The sequence below is a fragment of the Balaenoptera ricei genome, chromosome 21, assembly GCF_028023285.1.
Source record: "Balaenoptera ricei isolate mBalRic1 chromosome 21, mBalRic1.hap2, whole genome shotgun sequence".
Taxonomy (NCBI): Eukaryota; Metazoa; Chordata; class Mammalia; order Artiodactyla; family Balaenopteridae; genus Balaenoptera; species Balaenoptera ricei.
Genome location: NC_082659.1, coordinates 14,803,164 through 14,812,444, shown reverse-complemented (window position 1 = coordinate 14,812,444; position 9,281 = coordinate 14,803,164). Strand labels below are relative to the sequence as shown.

At 39.3% G+C, this 9,281-nt stretch overlaps 1 long non-coding RNA gene across 1 annotated transcript in view; it reads left to right on the top strand.

The window, feature by feature from the left end:
• Positions 1-3,985: 3,985 nt before the first annotated feature.
• Positions 3,986-9,281, top strand: part of LOC132356508 (uncharacterized) — a 64,979-nt gene continuing 59,683 nt past the window's right edge. Inside the window, exon 1 of the long non-coding RNA XR_009499896.1 lies at positions 3,986-4,027. This is a non-coding gene — a long non-coding RNA (uncharacterized LOC132356508). The remainder of the gene's footprint in view (positions 4,028-9,281) is intronic.

Sequence of the window (9,281 nt, the reverse complement as noted above, 5' to 3'; positions counted from 1 at the left end):
GAGAAATTAACAGGCCCAGATGGCTTTACAAGTAAAATCTTCCACAAAAGCCCAGATGCTCAGAAATACATCTAGCGAGAGATGTTTAAAAATAGTATGGAGAACACTAAAACACTGTGCTGAAAGACAATAATAAAGACAAAAGCAACGAAGAAATTCTATGCTCCTGGGTAGGAAAACTCAATATCATCAAGCTCCAAGCAGTATACTCAATAGTATTCACTCTTCAAATTAATCTAGATTCAACCCAATTCCAGTCAAACCCCTATAGTTTCTGTTTTTTCTTTCTCTTCTTTTTTTTGAGAAACTTGACAATGTGGTTCTAAAATTAACATGGAGTAGCAAACACATAAGAATAGACAAGATGCTGAAGAAAGAGAATTTGAGAAATCATTTTCTACCAGAGAGGAAGACATATTGCAAAGCAATGGTCAATTAAGAAAATTCGGTGCTGACACTAAAATTAACAAATTGAGAAGAGGAACACAATAAAGAACCGAGAACTAGACTAACACATACATGAAAAACCGAAATAAGAAAGCAGTGGTGGCGTTGCAGGTAACTGAAGAAAGGATCAAGTTTTCAAAATAGCCCTGGGACAGTTGGTTAACCATGCGGGGAAAATTGACCCCCTTCTACACACCACACCCCAAAATAAGTTCCTGATGGATGAAAGACTTAAATGCAATACAAAAAAACTTCAGATCTTTTAGAAGAAAATTAGGAAAATCATTTTATAAACTTAATAGTGAAGAAGGGCTTTCAATAAGACCTAAAACTACTACTAATAAAAGACTGATGACTATAATTATATCAAATTTTTTACTTAAAGTACATCAGAAGACTTTATAAAGAACATTAAAAGGACAACCCATTGGGAATTCCCTGGCTGTCCAGTGGTTAGGACTCACTTTCACTGCCATGAACGCGAGTGGCACAGGTTCAATCCCTGGTTGGGGAACTGAGATCCCACAAGCTGCGCAATACGGCCAAAAAATTAAATAAAATGAAAAAGGACAACTCATAAGCTGGGAGAAGATACATGCAATACGTATAACTGAGAAAAGAATCTTATTTAAGACTGCTACCTATCAAAAAGAAAAACCCCCGAACAAGAAGAATAACAGGCAAAAGACATGAAGAGTTATTTCAAAGAGAAGGAAGCCAAATTACAAATAACTACAAAATATTTACCCTCACTAACTTTTCAGGAAATACATCTTGAGATCTCAATGAAGCACAATTTTATAAACATTAGTTTGGAAAAATAAAGATCTGATTATTCAAATTGTTATAGCAACTTATATAATAAATTATTATAACAACCAATATGGCAGTATCTCATAAATTTGAATACTTGCCTAGTAGACTAGCATAAAAGTGTCATGATATCATTGTTCACAATAGAAATTGTCAATAACCGGATATCCACTGATAAAAAAATGAATAAATGTATTTTGCCTGGTAGAACATGATTTGGCAGAAAATCAGTTAGCTCCTGTTACATGAAATAACGTGAAAAAATCTTGGAAATATAATATTGAATGAAATGGCAATTTTCTGAAAACTGCATACAGTCTAGGAAAAAAATTTTATGTAACTTAAAAACAAACAAGATTAAATATCATTTTGTGACTAAATTTTTTTTTAAGTTTTTAAAAGAGGTAATGCTTAGCATTATCTTGGGGGAAGAGGAAGTAATAAAATGAAGAAAATTCACACAGGTTGATTAAAGGTATTTGGGGGAGGAGAGGAGTTCACAGGTGTTCCTTTTGTTATTATGCTTCATTGTAGGTAACATATAGTTTTTGTCTTCAGCAAACATTATACAATATCTTTGAAGAGTTAGTATTAAGACATTATTTCTTCAGCTAAACAAAGACACTGAAGCAAGTGTTTTTATTAAGTATTTACTGTAACATAGAAGGAACAGCAAATGTGAGCGACGTCTGCACAGAGTAACAGCTAGAAATGCTCTCCCATAAAAAGGTGATGATTCTGGAGCTTTGAGGAGATGCTCCAAAAAGAAAGAACAAAGTTCTCTTTGTTCTAATGTAAGTGTGTGGTCTTTAGGATTTTGAAAATCTTACCATAACTGGCGATCACAATGGCAGCATGTATAATAAAATGAGCTCCAAACTGAAGTTTAGATCCATTGTTTAAACTCAGCTTTATCACTAATTAGCTTTGTGATTATGGGGAAATCACTTAATCTCTTGAGCCTCATATTCTGCATCTGTAAAATGTAGTTGATTTATGAGCGTTGATGTTTTCCCTAACTACTCTCTTAGGAACTTTCAAGGATATAATACAGTGTTCTTAACAATAATCACTATGCTGTGAATTAGGTCCCCAGAACTCATTCATCTTATAACTGGAAATTTGTACCCTTTGACCAGCAACTCCTCATTTCCCCCACTTGCTGGCAACCACCATTCTGCTCTCTGTGTCTGTCAGTTTGGCTTTTTGATTTCACATGTAATTGAGATCATTCAGTAATTGTGCTTCTTTGACTTATTTCACTTACGGCAATACTTTCAAAGTTCATCCAAGTTTCCACAAATTATAGGATTTTCTTTTTTATGACTAAATAATATTCCATTATATGTATTTATGCATTATATATATATATTATACATAATATATATAATGGCAGGACATCTCACTGCAGTGCTGAAGCCTTGGGTGCAGTGGAGGGACCACCAGGCCCTGCCACTAGCTGACCCTGGAAGCTTTCTGGATTTGTTTTCTTACAAGTATTGATTATTCTTGGTTTGAAACTTATTTCCAAAGTGCCCCAGCGGTTTCTCAGTCTCTGTTCCAGGGACACGGGTGGTGCTGGGGCTCCTGTCCCGGCTTATCAATTCCATATTCATCTCATTTTTTAAAAAATTTATTTATTTATTCATTTATTTTTTATTTTTGGCTGCATTGGGTCTTCGTTGCTGCGCATGGGCTTTCTCTAGAGACTTGAGGACACGGGGATGGGGAAGGGTAAGCTGGGACGAAATGAGAGAGTGGCATGGACATATATACACTACCAAATGTAAAATAGATAGCTAGTGGGAAGCAGCTGCATAGCACAGGGAGCTCAGCTTGGTGCTTTGTGACCACCTAGAGGGGTGGGTTAGGGAGGGTGGGAGGGAGGCTCAAGAGGGAGGGGATATGGGGACATGTATACGCATATGGCTGAGTCACTTTGTTAAACAGCAGAAACTAACACAACGTTGTAAAGCAATTATACTCCAATAAAGATGTTTAAAAAAAAAGAAGTTGGCATTATTTTAAAATTCATTAATTAGTTATATTTTAGATTCACTCATTGTTTTTGAAAGAAAAAAATTAAAATATCTGAACTATAATATCATTTTAATAAGTTCTCCCAATGAAACATCATTTAACATGTCCCATTCATATAATTAACAACTGCGTTTTAAAAGTTTCTTTCCCAATCTCTTACACTCAGCAATAAAATATGACAGTTATAGGCCTCAAAATCTGTTGTAATGATTATTCTTGGAGGAACTGGCTAGTTGGCAACACAGTTCATTTTGTTAGTTTGTTGCTAAGAGTCGAATATTTTTGGCATTTGCATCTTTGAGTCCTCTGCTTTGTGGCTACTGTTGCCTGGGTAACTTTAGAAGGCAGATCTTGAGCTGAAATTCACTCTGAAATAATACTTTTATGTAAAAGTTTGCTGTGTACTCTAACAGAGACTATACTCTCTTCCTTAGATAAACAGTTTAATGGCTATGTTGGAATAAAATATGACTTCCTAAGGCCTCATTTCCCCCCGAAGTATGTGGCGCTCAAATAAATATCTGCCCAACAGGCACCTCTTAGCAGAGGGCCACCATCTGGACTCACTTTACGAAGGACCTATCTTTTTTCTTCCACAGATGGTGATTCTAGTTTAATGGTGTGGTGGCCGAACTGGGGAGGCGTTTCGAGCCCATCTCTGCGATGTCCAGGCACAGCTTGGGGGTAGAAGTTTCTAAAGAGCTTCGTGGGAGCCAGATAAAGACGGGTAGGTGGTACCTGTAACTTTTCATGGGCTCTGCACCACTTGCCCTTGACAGTACTTAAGTATCTCTGGTTAGTAGGAATAACAATTTTTTTATAGGGTGCTCGAACTAACACTGGATTCCAGTAATTTTTGAAAACTCGAGGGCTACAAATTGAAGACACGCTAAAGTAGGACTGCGAGGGGAATGACATTTAAGGCTTCAAGAAATTTCTCAATTCTAGACTCTGGAGTCTAGAATTAGTCTTCCGTTCACAGACTAACTGCTGCGCCCTCTGGTGGGCACACGTGGAAGCTCTGACGATTTCACCCTGTGCCCTTTCTAAGACTTGCACCTACATCGCTCTTCCCTAGATTTTCTTCCCACCAGTTTTTAAATTTTTTTTGAAGTCACTAGCCAGCTGGGCGACTTACTAGACACTGTCCACAAGTCAGGGCAGATTTGTAGCCCAGGCCTTTTCTCTGTCTACACATAGTGGACAAACCCAAATACTGATGGACATTCTGTCCCTAAGAGGGTTTCTTTGTCAAAGTCGCGAAATAGTATAAGCTTCAGCCCCAAGCCAGCTGGTCTCTGCAAGCTGGGGGGCCAGGGAAACACACAGCCAGAAGGGAAACCTTGAGGAGGAACTTGACTCACGGAGTCTTGGAGTGATTGTATCTCCATCCACTTCCAAACGTGGGACGTGTGTGTGTGTGTGTGTGTGTGTGTGTGTGTGTGTTGAGGGGAGGTGTATTTTTCTTCTTCTTTTTTCCTATCACCAAGCCCTCAGAACTCAAAGGTTTTTGCTTGTTTGTTTTAAATATTGCAATGTGATCTTTACAATACTCTGAGTAATTAAGGGAGGGGATTCTGTTCACATGTGGAGCAAAGCAAGGGTGGGGAAGGGACTGGAAATGACCAGACGGTTGCGGGGTGGTAGAAAGGGCTACAACAGCTGAAGGGAAGCCACAGAGAGGTGGCAAGAAGTCGTGAGCCTTGTGACTCAGCAAGGTGGCAAGTGACAGCGGGGATGGCTTGGTGGAAGACAGGTGAGCACTCCCTCTGCAGTCCTAGAGGTCTTTGGGAGCACACCTTGGTACCCAGGACCCAGTGTCACCCACTGCTGAGGATGCCTATAGTTAGTCACTAAGGGGAAGTGAAGTCCCCAAAGCGGGGGGGAGTCTGGAGCACACGGTTTAAAGGACAAACTACTGTCTAGGGACTCGATATTTACAACAATTATATTTGAAAAGTCAAGCGAATTTGAATTGAAGCAGTTGATTTGATCTAATGTTTTCAGATACTATATATACATAGAATTTGTTTACTTATAAATTAAATGCATTCTGTCCAGATGCTATGGTTTAAAATGTGGCAAAAGGAGGTATTAAAGTGCCATCTAGAGGGAAAGTGGAGAATTGAGCAGAAAATACTTGCAAAACTTTTTGTCTTTTCTTTCTTTTTTTTTTCCCCTGTAAAAGCAACAACATGATATTATGTTTTAATGGTAATAATAATACCTTATCTTGCATGGTGGTACAAGGAGTAAAGCACACAGCAGCACTCCACAAGAGGGACATATTATAATATTCTTGGTTTCTTTTAATTAACTTATTTATTTATTTTTGGCTGCATTGGGTCTTCCTTGCTGCGCGCGGGCTTTCTCTAGTTGCTGCGAGCGGGGGCTACTCTTTGTTGTGGTGCTCGGGCTTCTCATTGTGGTGGTTTCTCTTGTTGCAGAGCACGGGCTCTAGGCACGCGGGCTTCAGTAGTTGTGGCATGTGGGCTCAGTAGTTGTGGCTTGCGGGCTTAGTTGCTCCGCGGCATGTGGGATCTTCCCGGACCAGGGCTGGAACCCATGTCCCCTGCATTGACAGGCAGATTCTTAACCACTGCGCCACCAGGGAAGTCCCATATTGTAATATTCTTACTTGCATTCTTTTCTTATTCTTGTTAGTCAAAATGGTGTTACTATATTTATTAACAATACTAATCGCTGATTGGTTGGCCCACTGAATTTTAAGTCTAGGATATCCACTTAACGAGCTGTTCACTTTTTTTTTTTTTATTTCCTCTTTGACTTCGTCAGTGATCTCTTGGTTATTTAGTAGTGTATTGTTTAGTCTCCATGTGTTTGTACTTTTTACAATTTTTTTTCCTGTCATTGATATCTAGTCTCATAGTGTTGTGGTTGGAAAAGATATTTGATACGATTTCAAGTTTCTTAAATTTACCAAGGCTTGATTTGTGACCCAAGATATGATCTATCCTGGAGAATGTTCCATGAGCACTTGAGAACAAAGTGTATTCTGTTGTTTTTGGATGGAATGTCCTATAAATATCAATTAAGTCCATCTTGTTTAATGTATCATTTAAAGCTTGTGTTTCCTTATTTACTTTCATTTTGGATGATTTGTCCACGGTGAAAGTGGGGTGTTAAAGTCCCCTACTATGATTGTGTTACTGTCGATTTCCCCTTTTATGGCTGTTAGCATTTGCCTTATGTATTGAGGTGCTCCTATGTTGGGTGCATAAATATTTACAATTGTTATATCTTATTCTTGGATTGATCCCTCGATCATTATGTAGTGTCCTTTCTTTGTCTCTTGTAATAGTCTTTATTTTAAAGTCTATTTTGTCTGATATGAGAATTGCTACTCCAGCTTTCTTTTGATTTCCATTTGCATGGAATATCTTTTTCCATCCCCTCACTTTCAGTCTGTATGTGTCCCTAGTTCTGAAGTGAGTCTCTTGTAGACAGCATATATATGGGTCTTGTTTTTGTCTCCACTCAGCCAGTCTATGTCTTTTGGTTGGAGCATTTAATCCATTTACATTTAAGGTAGTTATCAATATGTATGTTCTTATTACCATTTTCTTAATTGTTTTGGGTTTGTTTTTGTACGTCTTTTCCTTCTCTGTGTTTCCTGCCTAGAGAAGTTCCTTTAGCATTTGTTGTAAAGCTGGTTTGATGGTGCTGAATTCTCTTAGCTTTTGCTTGTCTGTAAAGGTTTGAATTTCTCCGTGGAATCTGAATGAGATCCTTGCTGGGTAGAGTACTCTTGGTTGTAGGTTTTTCCCTTTCATCACTTTAAATATGTCCTGCCACTCCCTTCTGGCTTGCAGAGTTTCTGCTGAAAGATCAGCTGTTAACCTTATGGGAATTCCCTTGTATGTTATTTGTTGTTTTTCCCTTGCTGCTTTTAATATTTTTTCTTTGTATTTAATTTTTTATAGTTTAATTAATATGTGTCTTGGCATGTTTCTCCTTGGATTTATCCTGTGTAGGACTCTCTGTGCTTCCTGGACTTGATTGACTATTTCCTTTCCCATATTAGGGAAGTTTTCAACTATAATCTCTTCAAATATTTTCTCAGTCCCTTTTTTTATCTCTTCCTCTTCCAGGACACCTATAATTCGAATGTTGTTGCATTTAATGTTGTCCCAGAGGTCTCTGAGACTGTCCTCAATTCTTTTCATTCTTTTTTCTTTATTCTGCTTTGCAGTAGTTATTTCCACTATTTTATCTTCCAGGTCACTTATCCGTTCTTCTGCCTCAGTTATTCTGCTATTGATTTCTTCTAGAGAACTTTTAATTTAATTTACTGTGTTGTTCATCATTGTTTGTTTGCTCTTTTGTCCTTCTAGGTCCTTGTTAAAAGTTTCTTGTATTTTCTCCATTCTATTTCCAAGATTTTTGATCATCTTTACTATCATTACTCTGAATTCCTTTTCAGGTAGACTGCCTATTTCCTCTTCATTTGTTGCGTCTGGTCGGTTTTTACCTTGCTCCTTCATCTTTTGTGTATTTCTCTGTCTTCTCGTTTTGCTTAACTTACTGTGTTTGGGGTCTCCTTTTTGCAGGCTTCAGGTTCGTAGTTCCCATTGTTTTTGGTGTCTGCCCATAGTGGGTAACGTTGCTTCAGTGGGCTGTGTAAGCCTCCTGGTGGAGGGGACTGGTGCCTGTGTTCTGGTGGATGAGGCTGGATCTTGTCTTTCTGGTGGGCAGGACCGTGTCTGGTGGTGTGTTTTGGGGGTGTCTGTGAACTTATTATGATTTTAGGCAGCCTCTCTGCTAATGGGTGGGGTTGTGTCCTGTCTTGCTAGTTGTTTCACATAGGGTGTCCTGCACTGTAGCTTGCTGGTCATTGAGTGGAGCTGGGTCTTAGCGTTGAGATGGAGATCTCTGAGAGAGCTTTCACCATTTGATATTATGTGGAGCCAGGAGGTCTGTGGTGGACCAATATCCTGAACTCAGCTCTTCCACCTCAGAGGCTCAGACCTGACTCCCGGCCGGAGCACCAAGACCCTGTCAGCCACACGGCTCAGAAGAAAAGGGAGAAAAAAAGAAAGAGAGAAAGAAAGAAAGAAAGAGGGGGGGTGGAGAGAGAGAGAGATAGAAGTTATTAAAATAAAAAAGTTTTAAATTATTATTAAAAAGAAAAAAATAATAAAAAAAGAAAAAACAAAAAAGCAAGCAAGAAAGAAGAGAGCAATCAAACCAAAAAACTAATCCATCAATGATAACAAGTGTTAAAAACTATACTAAAAAAAAAAAAAAAAAAGGACAGACAGAACCCTAGGACAAATGGTAAAAGCAAAGCTATACAGACAAAATCACACAAAGAAGCATAAATATACACACTCACAAAAAGAGTAAAAGGAAAAAATATATTTCTCTATATATAAAAAAGAGGAAGAGCGCCAAATCAATAAACCAAATCAATAAACAAATCTACCAATGATAATAAACTCTAAATACTAAACTAAGATAAACATAAAACCAGAAACAAATTAGATGCAGAAAGCAAACCCCAAGTCTACAGTTGCTCCCAAAATCCACCTCCTCAATTTGGGATGGTTCGTTGTCTATTCAGGTATTCCACAGATGCAGGTACATCAAGTTGTTTGTGGAGTTTTAATCCGCTGCTTCTGAGGCTGCTGGGAGGGATTTCCCTTTCTCTTCTTTGTTCAAACAGCTCCCAGGGTTCAGCTTTGGATTTGGACCCGCCTCTGCGTGTAGGTCGCCTGAGGGCGTCTGTTCTTCGCACAGACAGGACGGGGTTAAAGGAGCAGCTGCTTCGGGGGCTCTGGCTCACTCAGGCCGGGGGGAGGGAGCGGTACGGAGGAGGCGGGGCGAGCCTGCAGCGGCCGAGGCCGGCGTGACGTTGCACCAGCCTGAGGCGTGCAGTGCGTTCTCCCGGGGAAGTTGTCCCTGGATCGCGGGACCCTGGCAGTGGCGGGCTGCACAGGCTCCCGGGAGGGGAGGTGTGG